Here is a 22,946-nt window from a genome sequence, read left to right on the forward strand (position 1 = left end):
GTCACTATTCTTCTCAATTAACAATTTGACGATGTCAATCAAATTTTTCTTCTTGTACCAATTACACACCAAAGCTAGAGCATTGCCTCCCTGGTCTACTTTCACTTTGCTGTTCACGTCGATGTTTTCCTCTAGCAACAATTGGACAATCTCGATCAAGTTTTCGTTGCGATAATATCGACAAAGCAAACATAGAGCCTCCCATCCTATATCGTCCTTGCTGTTAACGTCGATATTTTTCTGGAACAGCAACGGGACAATTTTAACCAAATTTTCTTTGTCGTAATATCGACACAAGGCAAGCAGGGGAAATAGATTCCATTCTTCGGGTATTTCCTCTTTGACTAACGGGCGTATTACGTCAATTAATTGTGGAAAGGTTGCATCTCTGATTGCATCGTAAACGGTACCCCAATCGACACTGCTCGACGTATCATTGGACATTTCATCCCTAAAAACGTAAGAAATTAAACATCAGTGAAATGATTAACAGAAAATAATAATCGTATTGCGACGTTTTTAAAAGGGTTCAAACGTTTTTCGAAAGTCTCTTAAGTTGTTTTAAAAACTTACATAACGGTTTATTCAAGGAATTTCGATTTTCCAATGCTCAGCAAGACAAATCAATGCCAGTCTCCAGTCTGCGCTGCTAGATTTCAATTTCTATGTATTGTTGCAAGATCGGTTTCCTGTAAAAAAAGTGAGCCTATTAAAAGGTTATTGAATCATGTTTCTCAAACAGTATCAAACAAATTAATAACTAGTATAATCTAATAACGCCATAAAATAAAAATGATGAGAGTTAAAACTATCTGTTGCTGGTTACTGTTTTACTTTGTAGCAGATGTCCTGCGTCATTTCACATTGTGCTGCAATCTAAGGTAAAATGAACTAGTGTCTGCAATACTTTTACTGAACGATGTGAATCTCTTGAAATAGTTGATGGGTAACAAGAATTGTTTCTTATATTTAACAAAATGAATTGGTGATATGTGATATTGTTATAGCTTTGCACGTTTCAGCATGCACGTGAAAATACTTGGAACACAAGGTACTTTTACTATATAAACATTATTTAGACCTAAAACTTATGACTTTTTAACAATGATTAGTTAGTTACAGCATCTGTAACGTACTGTGGAACAGCCTGTACCACAGTATCAGAGGATTTTTTAAAATTTGTTTTTATTTGATACTTAAACAGATTTCGACAATCACATAGACTAACTGTAACATTCGTGTATAGCCTAAAGCGAAATTGGCATTACGGCACATCTAATCCGAGCTGAGAGAAACAACTAATTCAATTTAGTACGCAGTACCAACTTCACCAACAATTTGGTACGCAGTACCAACTTCGCTGGTAGGTACTGTAAGTTGAGACAAATTTTTATCCTCGCTGACCTATATGTGGTATCAAAGTCGGTCGTGGAAAGAGATAGAAGAAGAAGTCGAGTAACGAGGCTCTTTCTTCTCTTTCTTCTGTGTGCGAGTAAAGGACAAGGACTGGTGAAAATAATAAAAGAAAGAAAGAGAAACTCGATGGGTGGTTACACATTCACCTTTGACTTATGAGTTCTCATTATCTACTTCGATGGCGTAGTTGACGGTCCTTGGTACTTTCGTTCTTTATCCAACTGTTTATCTGGCTGGTGGTTTGGGTGGAGTTTACGCCATATTGTTGGCCCACCTGGCCGGTTTGATTCTGGTAACAACATAAATCATTCGCCATGTTTTTTATTTACACCCGAATCTAATCTGTTCTGATCGATTCACAGAATTGGAAAGAGATGGAATTCGCCTTATGGCGTTTATTATTTATTGTCATCTCGAACTGTTTTTAAAATCCTAAACAGTCATTGGCGGCCTTGCCTTCTCCTTTTTTTCGCTGCTTGACTCTTGTTCTTGGTCCACACCTTCAGCCCCACCAACTTCCACTTTTTCATCTTCTTTCTCTTCATCCTCTACTTCCTCTTTCGTCCTCCACCAGGTAAACTCCACTGTTTTGTTGGTTGGTAAACCTGTTTTTAAGGATTAACCTTTTCTTTGTCTAAATGCGATATAAAAGATTTCGACCTCCAACGGTGTTGGCGGATTACTAAGATCGAAGAACAACTTGTTTAACTCCTACCGTAATGCACAAATCAGTTTACATGATGTAACAAACAAATAAACGGAAATTTGACTTACCCATTAAGAAGATTTTTTTCAACTTCGTAATCGTGTTTATCCAAGAACATTAGCACCATATTAAAAAAAACACAGAGGAAACAGCGGTCAGACGTCAGTTCACACGTCGAAACTCAAACGACACCGAAACAAAACTGATAGATTGAATGTGTTTAACCTCGACAAAATACGGTAAGTTACCCTTGGTTCACAAAGCATTTTCACCGAGCTAAAGAAAGGGCAGTAAAACAGTTTTGAAACAGCTATGGGTCACAGACTTAAAAAACAATAGAGAAATATGCGAGTATTTTGTGCTTTACAAAGTATGCTAGCATTTTAAGTTACAACAGAAACTAATGAAATGGATTTGGTATTTCTAGTAATTGGTGCTTCCAAATACACAGTAGTTTGTTGAGCTGTTGCATTTATCGAATTATAATCACGTTCTCGATCATACATTTTCCACATAATATTTCTGTCAATAATAGTTAAGACCTGGTCCTTCATCGGTATAAGCCAACCTAGTTTTATTAATTGTTTGATTTTCCTTGGGTCTAGGGCTATTCATTGCTATGTTCCCAACCATAAATTTCATTTTTTTTTCATGGCGAATTTTATAAATAGTATCTTGCTTTGTTATCTAAACACATACCAGGAATATCCAGTGAAATGCATTGAGCTGCAACTATTTTTCCATGAGTAAAAAAATTTCGCACAACAAATTCCTTTTAAAAGGAAAAAAATAAATCACTGAAATACTCAAATAATAACATCCCATGAAAAATGTTATTGTTTCAAAGAAATAAAAAAACCAACGTAAGAATCCAAATAATGCACCATCAACTAAAGTCTCAGCATCTGTATTATTTATAGATTTATTTTTTCTTCTTCCTGTTTAATAGCCAATATTGAAGGATTTTTTGATGTTGCTATATTTCTTGTGTTTTTTGAAGCTTCTTCCCCATCACGTCTTGCTAGGTTGTGTCATGTGAACCACAATTTTGAATTTTGAATACGACTAGCAACAATGAATGCTAGAACGGGACAGAAAAATAAAATAAAAAATTAGCCAACTAATTAAATAGTTTTACATTAGGATATCTAGACGCCGCAGTAAAAAAATTGTTCAAATGAAACAACCTAACGTGTTGCAGTGCCAGGGATTGTCAATCCCTCGAATCGGTCGAATAACGTCTTCAGGTGACCTAATAGCTTCATCTGGATCTACATTTTCAACTTATTCTTTGGCTCCTTATTTTCAGATTTTTCTTCAGTGCCATCTCTTCTAGAAAGTTTTTCAGCTTTTTTTGTCAGGTACTAATGGTTGTTGGGCAATAATTTGTCTTTCTGCAGCATCAGCTGCTTCTAATATGAGTCATATTTTTCGTAAATCTTTCTTTGACCAGAGGATGTTACTTTTTGTTTAGAAAGGTCGTCTAATGTAGACCCTGCGGCATGAATAGGATACCAAATTACCCCTTTAAATTTGCGATTCATACCTCTTATGTACAGTATATGGTACCAGCAAGATTTCACCAAATTAACTTAGGACTTTTTTCTAACACCATCTTTCAGTGCCAATATTCCTTTAATTAGTTGAATTGAAATATATGTTGGACCAATCAGTGTTTGCATCTGGCAGATATAAATAAAATAAAATTAGATAAGATAAATAAATCTTTTGGGGAGAGAGATTAGTAATACAAGAAATGCGTCATCTTTATCTTATCTTACATTTTTTTCTTAAAGTTAAAAAATAGTTTCTGAGATATAACGGGAATTTTTTATTACACACTGTGAAAGAAAAAAATTGTACTGTATTACAGGGTGTACCTAAAACGCGAAAGCAAAATGCGAAACGTGAAACGCCTAAAACGCGAAACCCCTCTGCGAAACGGTCCCAAAATTTTCAGAACTCCTTCGCAGTTTATGCAACAGGTGGTCCCATGTTCCCCTCCTAAAACGCAAAACCCTCGACGCGAAACGAACGTCTTTTGTTTTTGAACGACAGGAAGACGTAGTGTGTTAGTTCTTCAGTCTTCACATTCTGTTAGTACGTCGTCGCTGTTAAATAACCAACTTGGTTTTTATTTCTATTCATTTACCTGTGAGAGTGTAAGAGGAGCGAGTACCAAAATGTAATTTAATAGGTAATTCTAAGACATTTTTGGCGAATTCTGTGTATGAATTCAAGAAATGAGATTTTACAGACAAAACTGTTTTCTTAAATCTAGATTGGGGAAGTTAGACACATTTAAAAAACTATTTTGAACATCTTAATTGGTTTTACTGAAAAACTGAAGAAATCACTGGCCTGTTATAGCACAAGGTTAGTTTAAATTTGATATAATGACTGGAATGTGACTTATACCTTTGCATTTTACACACAGCAAGGTACCACGAGTAGATTTCTTTGGCCAGGATTCACACATCTTGTGAAACCATTCCTTGCAGATCGAGCATTCAATTATGGCCCAGTCATCTGTCCTTTTTGGATTCCGGGGCTGATAAAAGATTCTTCTACAGTGGCAGTAAACTTTTGCTTTCTTAGATTTAGATGAGACTGACACTAAATTGTCCTTGTTTGAATTTGATCTAGGGAACGGAGAGATCAATTTGGAAGTCAGGCAACTATTAAGGTGATATCTCATGGCCTTTCTGCTGTAAATGCAGTTCGATGGATCTTCCCCTAATGCCAATGAAAGCGCGTTGGCGATGGCATGTAAGCCTTAGTCATTTGGTAGTTGCTTCTGGCATCCAACACTTTGGTAAGAAAAACTTTTTTGGCTAGTCTGCAATAGAGATGAAATGCAGCCTATAACGTGTTCTTCTACTTCGGATGAAGATCCCCAAGGCTGTCATAAATTAAAACGCAATCTATTTCACTAGATTTGGTCGCAACAACCCAATGGCCTTTTCCATCATGGATTATTTGTATCCATTTATCGCCATGGGCAGGAGGGAAATCCAGATCCCATCCAAGAGTTGAATCGTACAATCCGCCAATGGATGGGAATTGTCGTTTTATCAAATTCATGGCTGCATTAACGTGGTTTGATTCCAGCCAATGCCCCTCGACGGTTATGTCGTCTAATTCGACTTTCGACAGGAATAATGTTCGGTTGGTTCTCTGTGAGCCCCGCGTGTGATATGGACGGACCGTAGTCTGAACATGGAAAAAGGTATACAAAGAAAATTAACCAATGATAAATTTTACTGAATCCATCGATCAATCGAAATAATTACTGTTTTCAGATGCTGGATATCATTCGGCGACCTCTTCTGTGACATAGTGACCGAGTTTACTGGCAGTACGATTGCTGTCGGGGAAATACAGTCCGGCGATTTTGATGGCCTTTTGTCTGGCGATTTTGATGGTGACTTCCAATACGAAGATATCGAGGCTGGTGACTTTCCCAGCGATATTGATGGTGACTTGTCCGGTGATTTCGAAGGCGGCGATATTGATGGCCACCTGTTCGGCGATATTGATGCCGACTTGTCAGGCGATATTGATGACGACCTGTTCGGCGATATTGATGCCGACTTGTCAGGCGATATTGATAGCGACCTGTCCGGCGATTTTGAGGCCAATGATATTGATGGCGATTTGTCCGGCAATTTCGAGGCTGGCGATTTTTGATGGCAACTTCCAGTACAAAGATTTCGAGGCCGGCGACATTGATGGTGAATTATCCGGCAATTTCGAGGCTGGCGATTTTGATGGCGATTTGTCCGGCAATTTCGAGGCTGGAAATTTTGATGGCGACTTCCAGTACAAAGATTTCGAGGCCGGCGACATTGATGGTGAATTATCCGGCAATGTCTAGGCTGGCGACTTGTTCGGCGATATTGATGGCGATTTCAAGTCCAGTGATTTTAATGTTGACTTGCGTTTCGGCGATTTGAATGGTGACTTGTCCGGTGATTTTGACGACGACTTCCAGTCCGGCGATTTTGATGCTGAACTCCAGTCGGGCAATTTGTAGTCCTGTGATTTTGCTTACGACTTGATGTCCTGTTTTATCGGTGACTTCAACGGAGACTTTTGGGGTGGCCTGAATCGGACGTCGTTGTGGTTACTCCTCTTGAATCTCCATTTGAATCCGAAAACTTCAGTCCATCATTCACAGGTACTTTAATTGATTTGTTTTCTTTTTGGGATTTAGACATCGATTTTGGTTTCTTTCTTGGGGGAGATTTTTTCCGTGTGTCGTATCCATTAGCAGAATCATACCCATCCGATCCCATTCTGTCTCCATTTAAATCGTCCCAAATGTTGGTAACATCATTCGGCCTGGGCCTCTTCATTCCGGATGTTTTATCGGCCTTTTTTTTGCATTTTTGCGTAGCCGGGTTACATTTGGCCTTTTTCTAATTGGAGTATTAGCGAGGCAACATGTAAGACGTTCTGCCATGATATGGTAACATGTAGTTGTTTCAGGGCAGAAACATGATGGATTGGGGAATATTTTCACATCGCGTGTTGCTGTGGAACCAGTAACATTAAACGATCCTATTTTGTTGAAATTAATTTCAACATATTTCTTGTCAATAATTCGTAAGGCTCGTTCGTACGCGCTTGCCATGCTGTATTCATTCCCGTCGGCCAATTTATTTGCCGTGGCATCGTCAGCTCCCTTTAAAAAGCGAGACACAAAAAATTCAGATTTATTTGTTGGAAAATTTGTAGATAATGAAAAATTACCGATTCAGTGGCCTTTTTAACAGAGTCTTTCAGACCATTAAAATATCTTCTTCTTTCCTTACTTCGGGAAGTAATGGGCAATCCTTGTTTAGGTCATACAGGTGTGCCAAGTTGGGCTGCAAATGGTAATAATTCCCACGGCCGTACCGGTCTCTCAAAATTTCAGCAAAAAATGTTACTGAAATTTCCGAAAGAGCTAAAATCATTAAATCGGCAGGTGATTCTTTCCAGTCAACAAAGCGCTTTAGAAACGCATTGATTGATTCTGCTCTGTTATTTGTGGCACTCGTAAGTCCGTGCTTTTGAATTTACCATAGTCCAAGACGGCAGACATCTTTATGGACAAACTTTCGAAAATAAATTGCGACCTCCTAGAATTAAAATAATGCTATTAGGATTTTAAAAAATGTCAAAGGGAATAAATTATGCGTACGTTTTTCCATGAAGTCAACATCTTCAGAAGAAGATCATTGTAATGTTCCATATCGGGCTGAGAAAGAAGCTCTCTGATGTTTTGGAGATATTTTCCGACTTCACTTTTGCTACTCACGCCGAATTTTTTTAGTTGAAGCTTAGCGTTTTGTAATACATGGTTCCAGCAGCGATAAATGTCCACATTGGGTAGGTTAAGTGACATTGCCGCAACAATGGCAGCCTCTTCATCGGTTACGATGAAGGCATTTTTAGTCTTTAATAGCCTCGGAAACATTTTTCGTACTTCCCTCCAAAAGGTGTCGTGAGTCTCGAAAGTTTTCCTTTCGTGGATCATGTAGAATAGCGGAATAGTAGGTTTGTTTACGAATTCGGGGTCTTCAAATGACAGAATTGAAACATAGTAGTCTCTAAGTTTAAATGTCGTATCGTAAAAAAACCCTACATGTTCCGCTATTCCAAGTAGGGAATTGAAAACTTCTGCTAGGTTGTCGTCCCAACCGATTATAATAAGTTCAAGAAATGTAACAATTATTTTTACAAAGTTTCCATCAAACGCCCCTATATGAAAATTATAAAGGGAGTCTCTCGTCAACCGCAGTTTCTGTTTAGCATTTAGCATTGCATTTTGCACTTGTTTTAAGTCCCGAGGGCCTTGGGCTGCTTGAATTCTAATGTCACGAGGCATATTGTCAAACATCTTCCGATAGATTTTTGAAGGGTTTCTCCCGCATTTTTCCTCCATTTCACGTAATAATGACGGCATTGTTGGGACGAAAGGTCTTTGTTTCATCTCAGCTAATTTTACGTTTCCATGGGGTAGTTTAGATGAAATGTGTTCGTCGCCCTTGTAATAAATTAAAACTTTCGGCAACGAAGGATGTTGAAAAGTTATGCGGGTGAATTCATTGGGAAATAAGTCGTTCCCGTCTTTATCCTTCCCTTTAATCGACTTTAATCAATTTTTTGGATCCGATTGAATGACCCGGTCCCGGCATTAAATATTTAAAAGACCCTCCCTGACGCCATCGATAACCATCAGCTCTCCAATTTTCTAATTTAATAACAAAACTTATCAATATTCGCGTTTTTACAAAAAGAAGACGATAATTTCGTATTCATTACCTTTTTTGTTGTCGGTTCCGTCCTTCCATTCGAAAACGTACTTAAATCCTCCTTTCGGTTGAAAACACGGATCGAAGGAAATAAGGCTTGCATCTGCAAAAATATCTTCGCTCACCTCGCAAAATTCTGGCTTCAAAATTTTAGTTCCAATTCGAGTTATTTTTATTCAACACTTAACATTCAAATAATGTAGGCTACTTCTTCTTTCGACTGTGACGACACAACTAATAATGAGCTCTCCAAAAATGTAGGCTACTTTTTCTTTCGACTGTGACGACACAACTAATAATGAGCTCAAACGTGAGATACTGGACAAACCATTTTCTTGAGTTAACCACCCACCCACTTTATCTTACCCTTCCCTTTTATTGTAAGTTGAACAGTAACTCTTCAACACTTTGTCTTAACATTCCATTTCTTATGCTTTAGGCGAGAGACGATCGTGGGAATGCCAAATTTTCAATTTCCCATTCGAAGATCAACTAGTCATCTCTGTGAATGCAAGATTTGCACTTGGTTATCAGTTTATCACCAGTGCCATTGGAACTATAACAAGCAAGAGGATGTTCACATTGTTGATGAACGTTTTGTCTTCATGATATACCTTATGATGGAATGTGAGTTGATATCAAACAAATTAGAAGCAAAAAAGCAAGTCTTTTCATTCCACATCTTTTATATATTTTACTGTATAATCTTAAATGGAACGTCATTTTTTGTTTCCGTTTTTTGGGATTTCACATGAGGCCCGCTTAAGTTTCCTGACTCATTATAAATGGCACAGAATTTCACCACGGAAAGTTGTAGGTTGATTACAATTGTCAATCAACATGAAACCCGACGCATTCTAATTTTTCCACTGGCATTATGAACAAAATGATTTTTATGTCAACTCATCGTTATACCATCTTACTTTTTAACTATTTCCTTGCCGGCAATTGACAAATATTATTTGTCAGAAATAAATTGTTGCCTTGACTAAGCAAAGTAGTGCAAATTATCAAAATTCCATCGATGATTTGCTATGTTTGGAGTTTGGACATGATATATATGAACAGAATCTTCCGTCTAAAACTGAATAGGATGTAGCATTTTTTGTATTTTAATAAAATATCACATGGCACATTAAACATCTACGCATTATTTTTTTAATCGGACCTTGACGGTTTTCAAACTGAGAGCGGGTTGAAATTTTAAAACGACATACACGAGGTTAAATTTACACTAGTTTATTTTACTGACTAAAGGCAGAATTCTTCAATTCTAGCAATATTTAACATAATAATGCAAAAATTTTGGTTTCGCAAAGGTTTCGCACTTTAGGATGCCCCCCGCGGGGTGGACCCGCGAAACTGTCCTAAACTTTGGGACCGTTTCGCAGAGGGGTTTTGCGTTTTAGGCGTTTCGCAGAGGGGTTTTGCGTTTTAGGCGTTTCGCGTTTCGCTTTCGCGTTTTAGGTTACATATAAATTGAACATGTAATTAAATGGACAGTACAGTACAGTACAACATCAAATAGCTGTACTTTGACTAATTGCAATTGTTTTCTTTTCTTAATTTGTTTGTAGTGTACTGTGGTAACGTTACGTCAGTCCTTGATCTTGATTATACGAGTTGATTAAAAAGGTTGTTTGAGAAGAGGTACAAGTACAGTATGGAGACGATTTTTCCGAAATAATAATAAAGGGGGAAGAGGACCGAGTCAAGGACGAGGGCGTGCTATTGCTTTAGAAAATGTGGAAATTGGGCATGTGTGCAACAGGAAATGTTCAAAGAAATAATGAAGAAATAAAAGGCCAAGTTGAAGAGGCCGGAGCTGAAACAACGGAAAATAGTGCTTCTACAGAACTAAAGCCACCACAAGATAAACCTATACCAATTTTCTCTGTAAATATGCTTTCTTAGTTTGGAGGAAAACTTTTTTCCGTGATTGGCGTAAAGAGGGTATACAGAGATGTATACAGAGAGCTTAAAAAAATACTTTATATAGAAAATAGAATTACTAAGCTGTTCAATAATGGTCATTACTTTTCGGGGGGGGGAGGGGGTAAATCATAAGTCTCTAACTTTAACAGCCATTTGAAGTTTCTAAATCCAAAAGAGTTTACTGGCATTTCGAATACTCAACAAAAATTAAAACTTTCTCGACTCCAACCAAAGTACATCAAAATAGAAAACAGCAGCTGGACGAAGGTTCAACTAAAGTAGTCACTGAAGACAATCTTCCCCTGAATTTATTGACTAGAAATGCCCTCCTTTCTTGGATCAAGGTATATGAGATTAGAATTATATTCCTTCAATTATCTTAAAACAACATATTATTATAGATTGCGCAACACACTGATTCCAGGATTTTATTAAGAAAAAAGGAGAAATTTAATGAAAAGGCTAACCAAATGCGCGGCTTTAACTATCACTCTTGATATTTGGGCTTCCAAGAACATTATATTGCTGGGTTCATTGGCTTTTCTTGTCAAGAAGTTATATCTACTTTTGAACCCTTTAATGCATTCTTTACGCTTACTCAGATGAAGGGAAGACACAGAGCACAGGCAATTCTCGCAGAATATGAGCACGTCATCGAATTCTGGAAATTCTCTATCTAGAAGGTATTTATTTTTAGATCCACGTTTGTAGTATCTTGAATTATTGTAAATTTCTGGTAATATATTTGCAGATTGTTCGATTTATTACAGAGGGGGGTCAAATGTGCTCGCATCAGATTTCGATATTCAGCTTCCTTATTCATGGCAAACTCTAGATGGCGTTTTATCCTGCTATATCCAATAGGTACTCTCGATCGATGCCTAAATAAGATTTAGAACCGAAGAGACAATCGAGATTGAGGTTGCCATCGAGGGTGGTGGTGAAACAGTGCCATTATGGGAAACTGATCTTGAGCTTGCCCAATAATTAAGGCAAGCTTCTGCAAGAAGATCGCAATGTTCTGTACGAGCTTGAGGATCTTTAACAAGATTTGTATGGCACAATATTTGTTCTAAATAATGCAACAATGGCTCCTGTCAACAACAGGGAGACATATTCTTTGTCTTTTACGCCCTGTTCGACATGTGTTGCTAACATTCTGAACTGGTTATTAAAGATGGCATAATAGGTATGGTGGTAATAGACTGTTTTCTTATTATCTTGAAGGCCTTATACTAATTTAACTTTTCTTTAACAGTCACTATCCGAAGCTATCGAATACGCTAGAAAACCAGTCAATTACGTTAGAAAAAGTGTTCTTGATACAGAAACGGGGGAAAGCCAAATTTGCGTCTTCCAGTGAGAAAGGCCACTAGTTGGAATTCTCTGTACTATATGTTATTAATTCTTATCCGAGTTTTCTGCACTGCTACTTAACTCAAACTATTTGAATTAAAATAATAAGGTAGTTGATTCTTATTTAAGAGACTTTTGAAGAAGCTATCAGTGACGACTTCCAAGACGACTACGTGACTGAAATCTTAAAGCCGCTTGACGAATTAAGCAAGGAACTATCTTCACAAAATTACCCGAGGATATCCAAAGTAATTCCATAAATGGCCATTTCGTTATCATCTTTTCGAAAATAATGGATCCACCTTTGCCGGCAATGTAACTTTCACCTTTTGCAATTAATGTTTCAAGTCTTCAAAATGTGTAACTAATCTTTGCAACCGTTAGATCATGAGGTCAAAAAGGACTATTAAGAACAAATTTAACTTCACGTTTTCGAATTCGACACTATACTGTAATCCTAAACACTGTTTTAAAGTCGATGTTGTTTAATTTAATTTAATGTGGTATAGGTAAAAGGAGAGGTTCAGTAGCTGCTGCGACTAATAAGGTCGTCAAAGCAGCTGGTAAGAAAAACTCAACAACATCGGTGCCAGGTTCCATTCCAAAAATTCCAAAACCAGTTCTTGAATTGTCTCAATTCATCCAATGTGAAACCTCTTTTGTATAGTTTCATGTTTATCGTCGTTAATATTCATAATTTTTCCATGTGGTGCATTAACAGTGAGAGCGGAGAATGGATTGGGGCCAACCACCAACAACACAGAGAAAACCTCATTAACAAGAGTACCAGTTTCCGTTCCACAAATTCAAGGACCAGCTCATGCAGCATCATTGTCTCATTTAATCCAAGGTGATATTTCTGTAAATATCCTCATAAACATTATTGTCAGTATTGATAATATTTTCAGGTGCTGCCTTAACAGTCAGACCGGGGAATGAAATGGAAAATGGATTTGGGGCCATCCACCAACAACACAAGGAGAACCTCATCAACATCATTACCAGTTTCTGATCAAAGAAGGACTATCGTTTCAGAAGCCGAACTAAATCGTATATTGGCAAGAATCAAAGATACGACTGAAAGTTTAATGGTATCTTAATTCAATCAGACCCCCCAAGTAGCTAATAAGTTCGTTGAGAATAAATTGGATTATTCGGTAGGCGCTGATTTTATGTCTAACGGTGGTGTCGACAACTCACACAACCCACTTCATTCTGAATTAGGTTGCATAATCAAAGTAGAACTACCTTTATTATATAATTATCAATTTTTTTCATTAGGTGATGCTCCTTAACCTTTTCATCGGCTGTATTTCTTAGTTCCACCCCGTTAAGAGACAGACTTAGCACACCACTTCGCAAAGCAGCACCAATTTCGGGAAATCTCGGTAGGCAGCCATAAATTGGCGCGTAATACCGTATCAGTTTTAACTTCTTTTATTTATCATTAAAGTCAATTACCACAGAAAATTATTAACTTAATGGCTGAGTCTAGCGCTAAACAAGAGCGTTTCATGAGCATTGTTACGACGCTTGCAACACAGAAAACAACACAGGCAGTGCCACAGGACGAGGCCGATGATATGATAGATTCCTTGGAGCTTCCATTCAACGATTTTTAGGAATTTCTATCTTTTGACGAGAAACTTAAAAACATTTCTGGGTTTCGTAAGAAATTTGTAAGTTTAAGTTCATAAAATTCAAATTCTATTTTAAGTTAACGTGTATTTGACGCAACAGGTTAATTACTTAGCCTGCATGAGGGGAGGCTCATTGAAAGAGAGCTGTAAGTTCATTTTATTCCACACCACAGACAAATACGTTTCCCTACATTACTCGCGTCGAGGACTGGGAAGACTAAAAAAGCTGCCTTTTTGAATAGATGGAATTTTATAAATATTGAAACGCCTTCTTCTTAATATACTGGCTCTATTTTGTTGAATGAACTTCATCTGCATTTAACATTATTTGTTGCATTGGGGATAAGACATCCGGATAAAAACGGGTTCCAGTTAAAGCCCATGCAAGAAGCGATCACAAATTTCCTTAAAGACGCAAAATCGTAAAGGAGGTTGACCAATGCGTAATCGAAACAAGGAAAACGTGGCTGAAAATTCCTCGTCGTCTTCGTCATCGTCTTCAAGCGAAGATAATGACTAAATCGTTTATATGTTCAGTCGCTTAGATGTTCAGTGTTAACGTGGAGAGTGAAAGATTTCCTATCATAGAAATCTTTCTCTCTCCTCGTCGTTAATAAGGATTGTTTTGCGTTTTTTTATTATTCATGAACTAAAGAAGTCGAAAACTTTTTTTCTCATTTATCTTCATTGAATTTTGTGCAGTTTAAAATGTTTTTCGTAGCTTCGGCATGTAATTAAAAAACAGCTGCTTTTCATTTTACAGGATGAAATCTGATTCTCACCTATTTCTCAAAATGCTTGCTGATTTTCGTCTGGATGCCACAAAGAAAGAAATTCTAGATGCGGAATACAGTCAAATCTCCAATGAAGCGCTGGAGGAGGTGGCCAAGACAAGGATAAGGCTACTGGCCTATACTTATGCCCGAGATCTCTAGGTTACGCGTGTCCTTACCCTGACCCTTACAACTTGAAGACACCAGATGACACCTACTGCTATGCCAGCCAGAAGCTGTGGAAGCAATTGAGATTGCTGCTGTCACTCAAGTGGCAAGAACGGAAAGAGCAATTGGTTGCGCAACTTCCACTCCAAACACTCATCAATTCTACAAATTGGTATGTGAATTCTTTCTTGTCATTTTCATTGTTTGGAATGTCAAAAAAATTTCCTTTTGAAAAAAAAATAAATCGTAATGGACGACACGATTTCATGGCAAACAATTATTGTATTTGTTGTTTCCATACTAGTTTACGTAGAAATATTGTGCTAATTATTTTTTAAAAGATGCGCATTGTTAAAGACTGTAACTGGTAATTTAATTTAAACGAAAAACGGTGGGTGCCAACTTACACATTACCTTAATTCCCCATTCTATGTTTTTGATACAGGCATGTCAGAGATGACTATATGATGGGAATATCGGAAATCGCGTAGTCCAAAGAATACATTCCTCTCAAGGTTCACACTTGGTACCACAAGCCCTTTGAACATGTCTGTTCAAACTGTTTCAAAGTTATCTACCAATTTGCAAAAACTGAGAACCGTACCTGTGAACAATGTAACAAACTTGGCTTACCGACATTGGCTAATAAGCTTTACCCATCCATCACGACGCTATAGCGTCGTTCAATATTTATTGGTTTATTTAATTGTTTATTTTGTATTGATTTTTCAAAATTTAGGAGTGGCAAGTCTGGAGAGGGAAATACAAGAGATTCGTCGACATTAACTGACTCCATTGACCAGCATGCAATCTTCAGCATCTAGCACGCCAGCTCCAGCATCCAGCATGCCAGCTCCAGCATCCATCAGCATGCCAGCTCCAACATACAGCATGCCAGCTCCAGCATCCAGCATGCCAGCTTCAGCATACAGCATTCCAGCTCCAGCATCCAGCATGTCAGCATCTTCAACATCTTCTGAATATTCAAATCAGTTTGATTCTGGGGAATTATTTCCTGCAACCGACTATTCTGATTTGTTTCCAAACAACGCTAGTTCTCAACATCAGGTATAACTTGTTCATTTCTTTTCATGAACACAACATTTAATTATCCAATTTTTTACCTAATCAGAGTTTCTCAAATAACGCCATCCAAGATTTTTGTTCGTCATCACGCTCCGGTAACGTCATAATGGAGTTGTCTAACACTTATCAACAAAATAATTCGGTAACTACATTAAATAAATTTGCTGTAGTGACAAAATTTGAGGACACCCCGTAATTGATTGCCACATTTATTCCTTTAATATTCTGGGGGAGAGCTGAATGTTACAGCCAAACCCTACGTCGATTACTACAATCACGCAAGTGTTGAGATGATTCCACTCTTGTCTTAGGGGTCTACACAGCAGAAAGGAACTCCTGTTATGTTTCAAATGCCCCCCTGAATTCAAGTAGCAGATAAAGAAAACGACCCATCTAAACTCCCCGTATGCAGAGAATCTCCTGTTATATTTCAAAAGCCCCCCTCAATTGAAGTAGCAGATAAAGAAAACGTCCCATCAAAATTCCCCATAAGCAGAGAAATTGCAAAAACCATCTACAATCGAGTTGGGCGAAAGATGTCTTTGTTTACTAGCAAGATGATGGATTTTCTGTTTCCTGTTTCCTTTTTGACTAGTCACCGAATGACTGATAATGGAAATAGTGGAAAGCAGGCTGCCGACAAACAACATATCTCCGAATTAATAAGTAGGCTATAATTTTTTGTATTATGTCATTCTACTACAATTAACTATTCCATTTTCTTTTAATTATTAGATTGCGTTCTTAGTTTCTTCCCGGAGGAAAAAGAAAGTGCAATACGCACTGTGATTCGTTAAAATTCAACTACGGTACTAAAACAATCAACACAAAGTCATCGAAAAAAATCAATTTAGTCATGATCAACGTTAAAGTTCTTTCCGTGTTTTCCCAGTATGTATTGAGATCTGACTTGTTAATTGTCTCATTATGTTTCAATTATTTTTTATGTTGAAAAAATAAACACAGATTGAAATAACTATAGTTATTCAACCTTTCCTAATACTACAGTTTAACTGCAATTCTCTTTCAGCTCGGTACCCAGCAGATACCACAACATTCCCGATGTTGAAGCGTACGTTTTCCCCGTCACAAGAATGTCAGATGGAAGCTCTATTCCCGTGAACTACTTTGATTCCACCATGGAATTCGTAGCAGATCTTAGTAGATATAGTAATATCGTGGATTAGTTTTTCAAAAGTTCTAAAAAATTTTCACAAAAAAAATTGCAAATGTTTTACAAAAGTTCTACAAAAGTTTTACAAAAGTTTTGTAAAAGTTCTACAAAAGTGTTTTTATTATTATTCCCCTAAAAATGTTGAAACCTGATCTTTTAGCAAGGGGAAAAATTCCGAAAACGTACTTCAAGATGGCAAACACTGCAGGACACGGGACGGGCAGGATTCAACACTACATAGATAGCCCTATTCCTACTGACCCCGAGTGATAGGAATGCCTGTACTGCCTCTAGCGGATAAGGTAGTGTACTACATCGATGCTACGAAGGGCTGTTGCAGACGAATGGTGTTTTCTCTTTTTCTTTTGTTGTCGTTTTCAAGTTTTCCAAAAGAATTTGTTTGTAAGAATGTGATTGATCATTTTTTAAATGTAATTATTACATTGTTGTTGATTTTTGAAGTTGGTATGACATGCTTCAGGAGATAACAGTAAAATTAGGTAGGATACTTTATTTCTTGTGCTTATCTGAATGCTTTGCTGAAACTAATCATGTTCCGTAGGAAAATTCTAAGACACTTATCGCAGCTGACTAAATGATGCCCCTGTCTACCTGGCTGCTGAAGTTTTGAATTGTAATGAAATTCTGCATAAGATAACAAAAAAACTAGGTACACACCTTATTCCTATTTTTGTCGAATTGTTCTTTTAAATCCATTCATTTTATATATAGGGGCATTCCAAGACACTTGCTGTTGGCCATCAGAAATGATGAAGTAATGCAACGGCTTACCATTGTTAGAGTTACCATTTCTCAATAAGGTTTTCGAGTTGCCATTGTCTATTGCTTAAGGAGGTGTTGCCCAGCATCCAAGCCGTTTTCTAGCATGAAATTTAATTAGGTAAATTCTTCTTCACTGATATTCTTTGGATTGGTGAACTTTTGTTACTACTCCTCTCTCTATTGTAAGTTCATTCACATTTTTTTAAAGGACTGGATACAACATAGTCATCCAGAATTTTATTAATAAGATATCTTTGTTTTTTTTAAATAAAACACATAGAAATCATATTTGTAGTTATTGACTTTCAGAATTCAATTAGCCCCTATCACTTGCATCACAGAAATAGTTTACGTCGATGTTTTAGAGAGCTTTTTGTGATTTGAAGCGTTTTGTTTCGACAAGTGCAAGTTTTGGTAACGTTTTGTCTGAAAATGAAATCTAATTTGAACATATTCTATTATTAGATAGGAAAGCGTTCCAGGATGTTGTGAACAAGAAATAGGAATTAGGCTTAGCTCCTTAATCTTGGACAGAACTTCTTCGTAGCTGTCTCGAACAAAGATATGGTTAGGAGATGAGAAATAGGAGTCGATTACGTTCTCTACCTCGCGAAACGTTCTGAACATCGCGGCAGTTGCATAATTCAAAGAACCATCATTTCTTTGGTATGTGTACAAAGCTGGCAAGAAGTCTTCCATTAGCGTTTCTTCGGTTTCCATCAAATTGTTGCAGTCTTTGCAGGTACCACATACTTCATGGTGGGTGTGAATAAGATATCCGCACAAGTCATATACTAACTCGTCTCGAGTAATGTCTGATTTTCCGTGAGGAATATCGTTTGTGTATCGGGCAAGTAATTACTTTTGGAGGCTGTCTTTTAGATTCTTCTTGATTTCTTTCGCCTCTTTCTCGCACTCGCGAAATTAGTAGACAAGGCACTGTTTGTACCCAACCAAAATTTCACCAGCGTCTTTTCCGTCCACGTTGGCATTCCGGATGGCTGCTTTTGTCGGGTTGTAGAGAGAAAGAATGCGAAATATGTAGCGCCAAGAGTGCGCAGAAGGATGGTCATCGATTGACCGCACGATTCCGAAGAAATTCTGAATAGAAGATTTGTTTTAGTTTATAATTATAATACAAAGAAGACTATAGGATACCTCAATTGGATCTTGGTTGAACCGGCCAGTTAATACCACGTTGAATCCGTTTTCGAACAATTCTTCAACCAAACCGATTGAACTGTAGATAACAAGCCTCCAGGCAACCAAAGTAGTGTCGGACATGAACATGGTGTCTGGCAGTTTTGTTTTGTCCCGTTTGGGATCATTGGAAATTCATTCAGTAACATCAAGTACGTGCAACAATTTTTTTAACATGAGTTTCTTTTTTTCCCAAGAAGACCTGCTGATTCCTCCTGCTGGGAATCGACCATTGAGAATGTCGAAACAGTTGTTTAAGAGGAATGTCATGCGTTCAGTAGGCTTGGTATCTAAGAAGAAATTCATTTATAAAGTGTACTAATTATAATTAAAATAAGGCGGGTTACATTTGGAATCCGTTGCCGTTTCCTTTTTTTCTCGATAGTATTTGAGTGCCATGGCGACATGTCTGGAAAACATCTGTGTAGCTTTACTGACAGTCATCTTTTGCCAGTTGTTAGGGTTCAAATGTCCCTCTGTAAGTCGGAAACACCTCCGCAGTCCGTTGTTCTTCTCCGTTTCGTATAGTTTTTCGTAGTGCTTGTAGTCTACTACTTCGGACGCATACTAAGCAAAGAATAAATTATCATATGCTCTAAAAAGTTCAATTACTTGTGTCATACCTGACAACGCTTGTGGGTCAATAGGTGATTTCGAACGCACTTTAACAAGTGTGGAACGTCGAAAAAGCACCAGATCTTGATCTCAGGATCCATCGGATGTAGGAAATATGGCTTCACTTTAGTTTGGTCTTTGGCAGACACCTGAAATTTTTTCATGGCTCCTTTGTTGCACTGATGTCCATCGCATGCTACATTCTTAACAATGGAACCTATTGTGTAAAAGGATGTTATTGCTATGTAGTGCAATGGTTAGATGCTGCGTAAAGCAAAATTTCGATGCTACCAGCTCCACTCAAGGTGTGTACGAACCAGTATCTTCGCTTCTTCACCAAATTGTCTATGTTTACCGCGAGAAGAAATTCATCTTCTTGGCGATGAACCATCCCAGCAACTTTCTACTCATCCTCTCGCATTAGTAAGTTGTTTATGACAAATTTCGTGATGTAAAACTAAAAGGGCTTTGAAAATGAAGGGGGTTGGGACGAGTCGCAGGGCTATTAATGGAATTTCATAAAAGAAACAATGAAACGAAATGGACGAATCGATTTAAGGGCCTAAAAATTTTTTGAATTTGTTCTTCCCATACAACTTAGACTATTTCTGTTTTATTTTTGAATTATGCGCATTATTAAAAACTTTAACTGGTTATTTTTGTAAATTCAATCCCTCTAACGCAATAGGAAGAATAACGGTTGGTGCCAACTTACACATCACTCCACTCTCCCATACTTATCAAAAAAATTTTGTTTGCAGGTAAATTTCTTGGTAGATGTTGCTTCGTATGGAGTCAATTTCTCTCAAATATTTATACTCTACTACGGACTTGTTTTGGAATCGGCCACTCTTCAAGATAGCCGTCAAATTTATGGAAGAACTTGATGCGTTACGGGCGAAAATTCCCCTTTACATGGGATCTACTGTAGTTTCTGGAATCTTATATGCAATCACGATATATAATAGACAGGTAGCAGGCTAAAGACACCCGGCCCAAAAAGCGAGTTGCCATTTAGAGCAATCCCCATTTTCGCTTTTCAGAAGAGGGCATCGCTCTGCAGGGCCTTATGGGACTAAAACGGTTTTTGTAAATTATAAATTCAACAAAGGACTTGTTAACTTGTAGCCCCCGTGAAAACTAATATTACGTGTAGTTTTATAGGAATAGTTTTCGCGGGGGCTACAAGTTAACACGCCCTTTGTTGAATTTAAAATGAATAAAAACCAGTTTAGTCCCATAAGGACCTAGATGAATTAGTATAAGCATTAAAAAAAATAGGAAAACGTGAACTTACCCATGCTGGAAATGTTAGAAATTCTGGAACAATTCGGTACAACCTATGTTTTTGAATATTCTGGTGTACTCATTTGTCTAATAGAAATACTTCAATGTCCTCCGCTGTTAGTCGAGAGAGAGTGAAACATAACACGGTTAAAAGTTCCGTCCTCTTCCTTCACGACGCATGGTTGGAAAAATTGGTATTCGTAGTTCTCCACTAATTCATCCTTGAGCAAGGAACTGTACAGGGAATTGACGTCTTCAAGTTTAGTGTCTAAATAAATGTTTTTCTGAAGTTAAACAACGTTCAAATGGAAGTGGAACCAAATTGAAAAGGCTGAATTACAAAAAAAGGCTGCCGCTGGAGCAATTTCATGAAAATTGAAGAAAGAAAAATGCTACTAAATTAGCAATATAAATGTAATTTTTAATAACCACTGTGATGAGAGCAATTACGAGAAAAGCAATGTAGTTTAAAAAACTTATCGATGCAGCAGTAGGCAAACTATAATTTAAAAAAAAAAGAAGTACCATGAACTCTTCAACTGGAGTGGCTTTAAAAACAGTTTTTATGGCCTTTAAAAAGAGGCTATGGTGCAGACATGTCCTGTACTTTTCCATTGCATCACCTTAAACCCAGTTGACGGTGAAGATATGTTGCCTTACTCTGGCATACCAAAGTCCAGGCTCACAAGTTTGTTTTCGCGGAATAATCTAAACAGTAAGTTTTAAATCAATTTAGTAAAATTGCTGTTTTACAAGCAACAGTATTTGATAAAAAAGAATTATAGCTATTCGAACAATAATTACTACGAAGAGAGTGATCGTGAAATTATGAAATGCAAAAATTTAAGGTAACAAAATTGCTACCACAAGAGCAATCTTAAATTTATACAATTTGGAAAATGACTGCTATGCGAGTTATTGAAATGAATGTACCAAAGCAATTACTGAATGTGGTTTATACCATCCACTGTTTTCAGAAACGTGACGCCATGAACCACACTTCAATCGGTGGAACAGAAGCGGGAACTTACATCGTCAGTCCAGGCCCGCGATGACCGAATTCCCGCCAAACAGCACCAGAATGCAAAGGGCGGATCAATCAGAAAAAGTCGGGGCAATGCCCTCATGTCTGAAACTTGGCACTTTTGCGTGTTGCCGTAGTCGACAATAGTTACATCAACGGATATGTAACCGAAGCGTGATTTCCGTCACTTCCGCCCTGTACCACTTGTTGTCTTCATCAAACAAAGTTTCACATTCTAGGTGCAATCAGACAGCAACTGCTAAAAAGGGTCATGCTAAGGGAAATGTACTTGACACTGTGCATAATAAGTGCATTCCTAAAAAGCACACAATACACTTAACTCTTCTGAAGTCCAGAGGTTGGAATAGGTAGTAAACTGCTTTTCTTGGTCCAGGTGCTGATCGTTTAGCAATTTCTATTAATAAATTTAAATATATTGCTTTTATCAGTTCTCTATGATGCTTACATATTTAAAGTTTATTACAAACCTTTTCCTTTACTCAATGTTGTGTTGGTCTTAATTAATGACTTGAAGGTAGAAGCAAAGTAACTTTCGTCGTTCAGACTAACATCACTCTATTTTTCTGTGGTAACTTCTCCAGGCAGTTTTCTGCTTTTCAAAGTAATTTGTCGACAACCTTCGACACCTCTTTGACCCAGTTCTCAGCTACAATTTCTACCCAACACCCTTTTAACGGGGCTTCTTTGGGGATTTCTACAAGTAAATGAGACATATTCAAGCAGTAAATCTGGAAATGTCAATGAAAATGACCAATATGTCAAAAATTCTGACTTCTGAAGAAGCTTAAGCGTCTTCACCAACGACAAGCATTGCTTTGTTTCCTGTTCTACTGAAACGTTAAAAAATTTTTATATTACATTTTTCCCTATAGGGAAATTCCCGTCGACGACGGGAGTCAGTACCCGGCAGGGAAACCCTCTCTGTATTGGCAACTTTCATTTTGGCCGATAAAACATGTAAATTTAAACATATCCGGTGGTCTTCTATTTGTTGAAAAATTTCTCTAATCCGTCGCAGACTCTACGTCTGTCTTTGCATGGACAAAATGTCATGCTGGCTCGATCTTGATCAAAATTTGTAATAATAAAAAATAGTAAATATTTTGTATCTCTTTTCATATTTGCTTCTTATATTCATATTTATTTATGACTTTTATTTTGGTTTCTCAACTTAAGACTGTGACTACACAATTGATAAAGCGTATTAAGAAATTTTGTTCTACTCGAAAATTTAACTGGAACCTTTCAAGTGTCATGCAAGTGCGATACAGGTATGCCAAAAAGGAAACATTTTAAATTTATATATGTGCTTAATTGATCATTTCAGTAGCTGGAGTAACCCATTCAATAGTTCAATAAATAGGTTGGTGACCAAAAATCGCTATGGAGCGATTCAAAAAAAAATATGCAATCCAATCGTAGAGCCAAGATCCACAGTAAGTGTGCAAGAATTCATAAGT

General features: G+C 37.4%; 1 long non-coding RNA gene across 1 annotated transcript; it reads left to right on the top strand.

Moving 5' to 3' along the window:
• The first annotated feature begins 4,416 nt into the window (after positions 1-4,416).
• On the top strand, positions 4,417-4,938 carry LOC124198300. Its single transcript, XR_006876544.1, has 3 exons — positions 4,417-4,498; positions 4,560-4,700; positions 4,769-4,938. It is a non-coding gene; the product is annotated as an uncharacterized LOC124198300 (long non-coding RNA).
• Positions 4,939-22,946: the final 18,008 nt, after the last annotated feature.

The sequence above is a fragment of the Daphnia pulex genome, chromosome 7, assembly GCF_021134715.1.
Source record: "Daphnia pulex isolate KAP4 chromosome 7, ASM2113471v1".
Taxonomy (NCBI): domain Eukaryota; kingdom Metazoa; phylum Arthropoda; class Branchiopoda; order Diplostraca; family Daphniidae; genus Daphnia; species Daphnia pulex.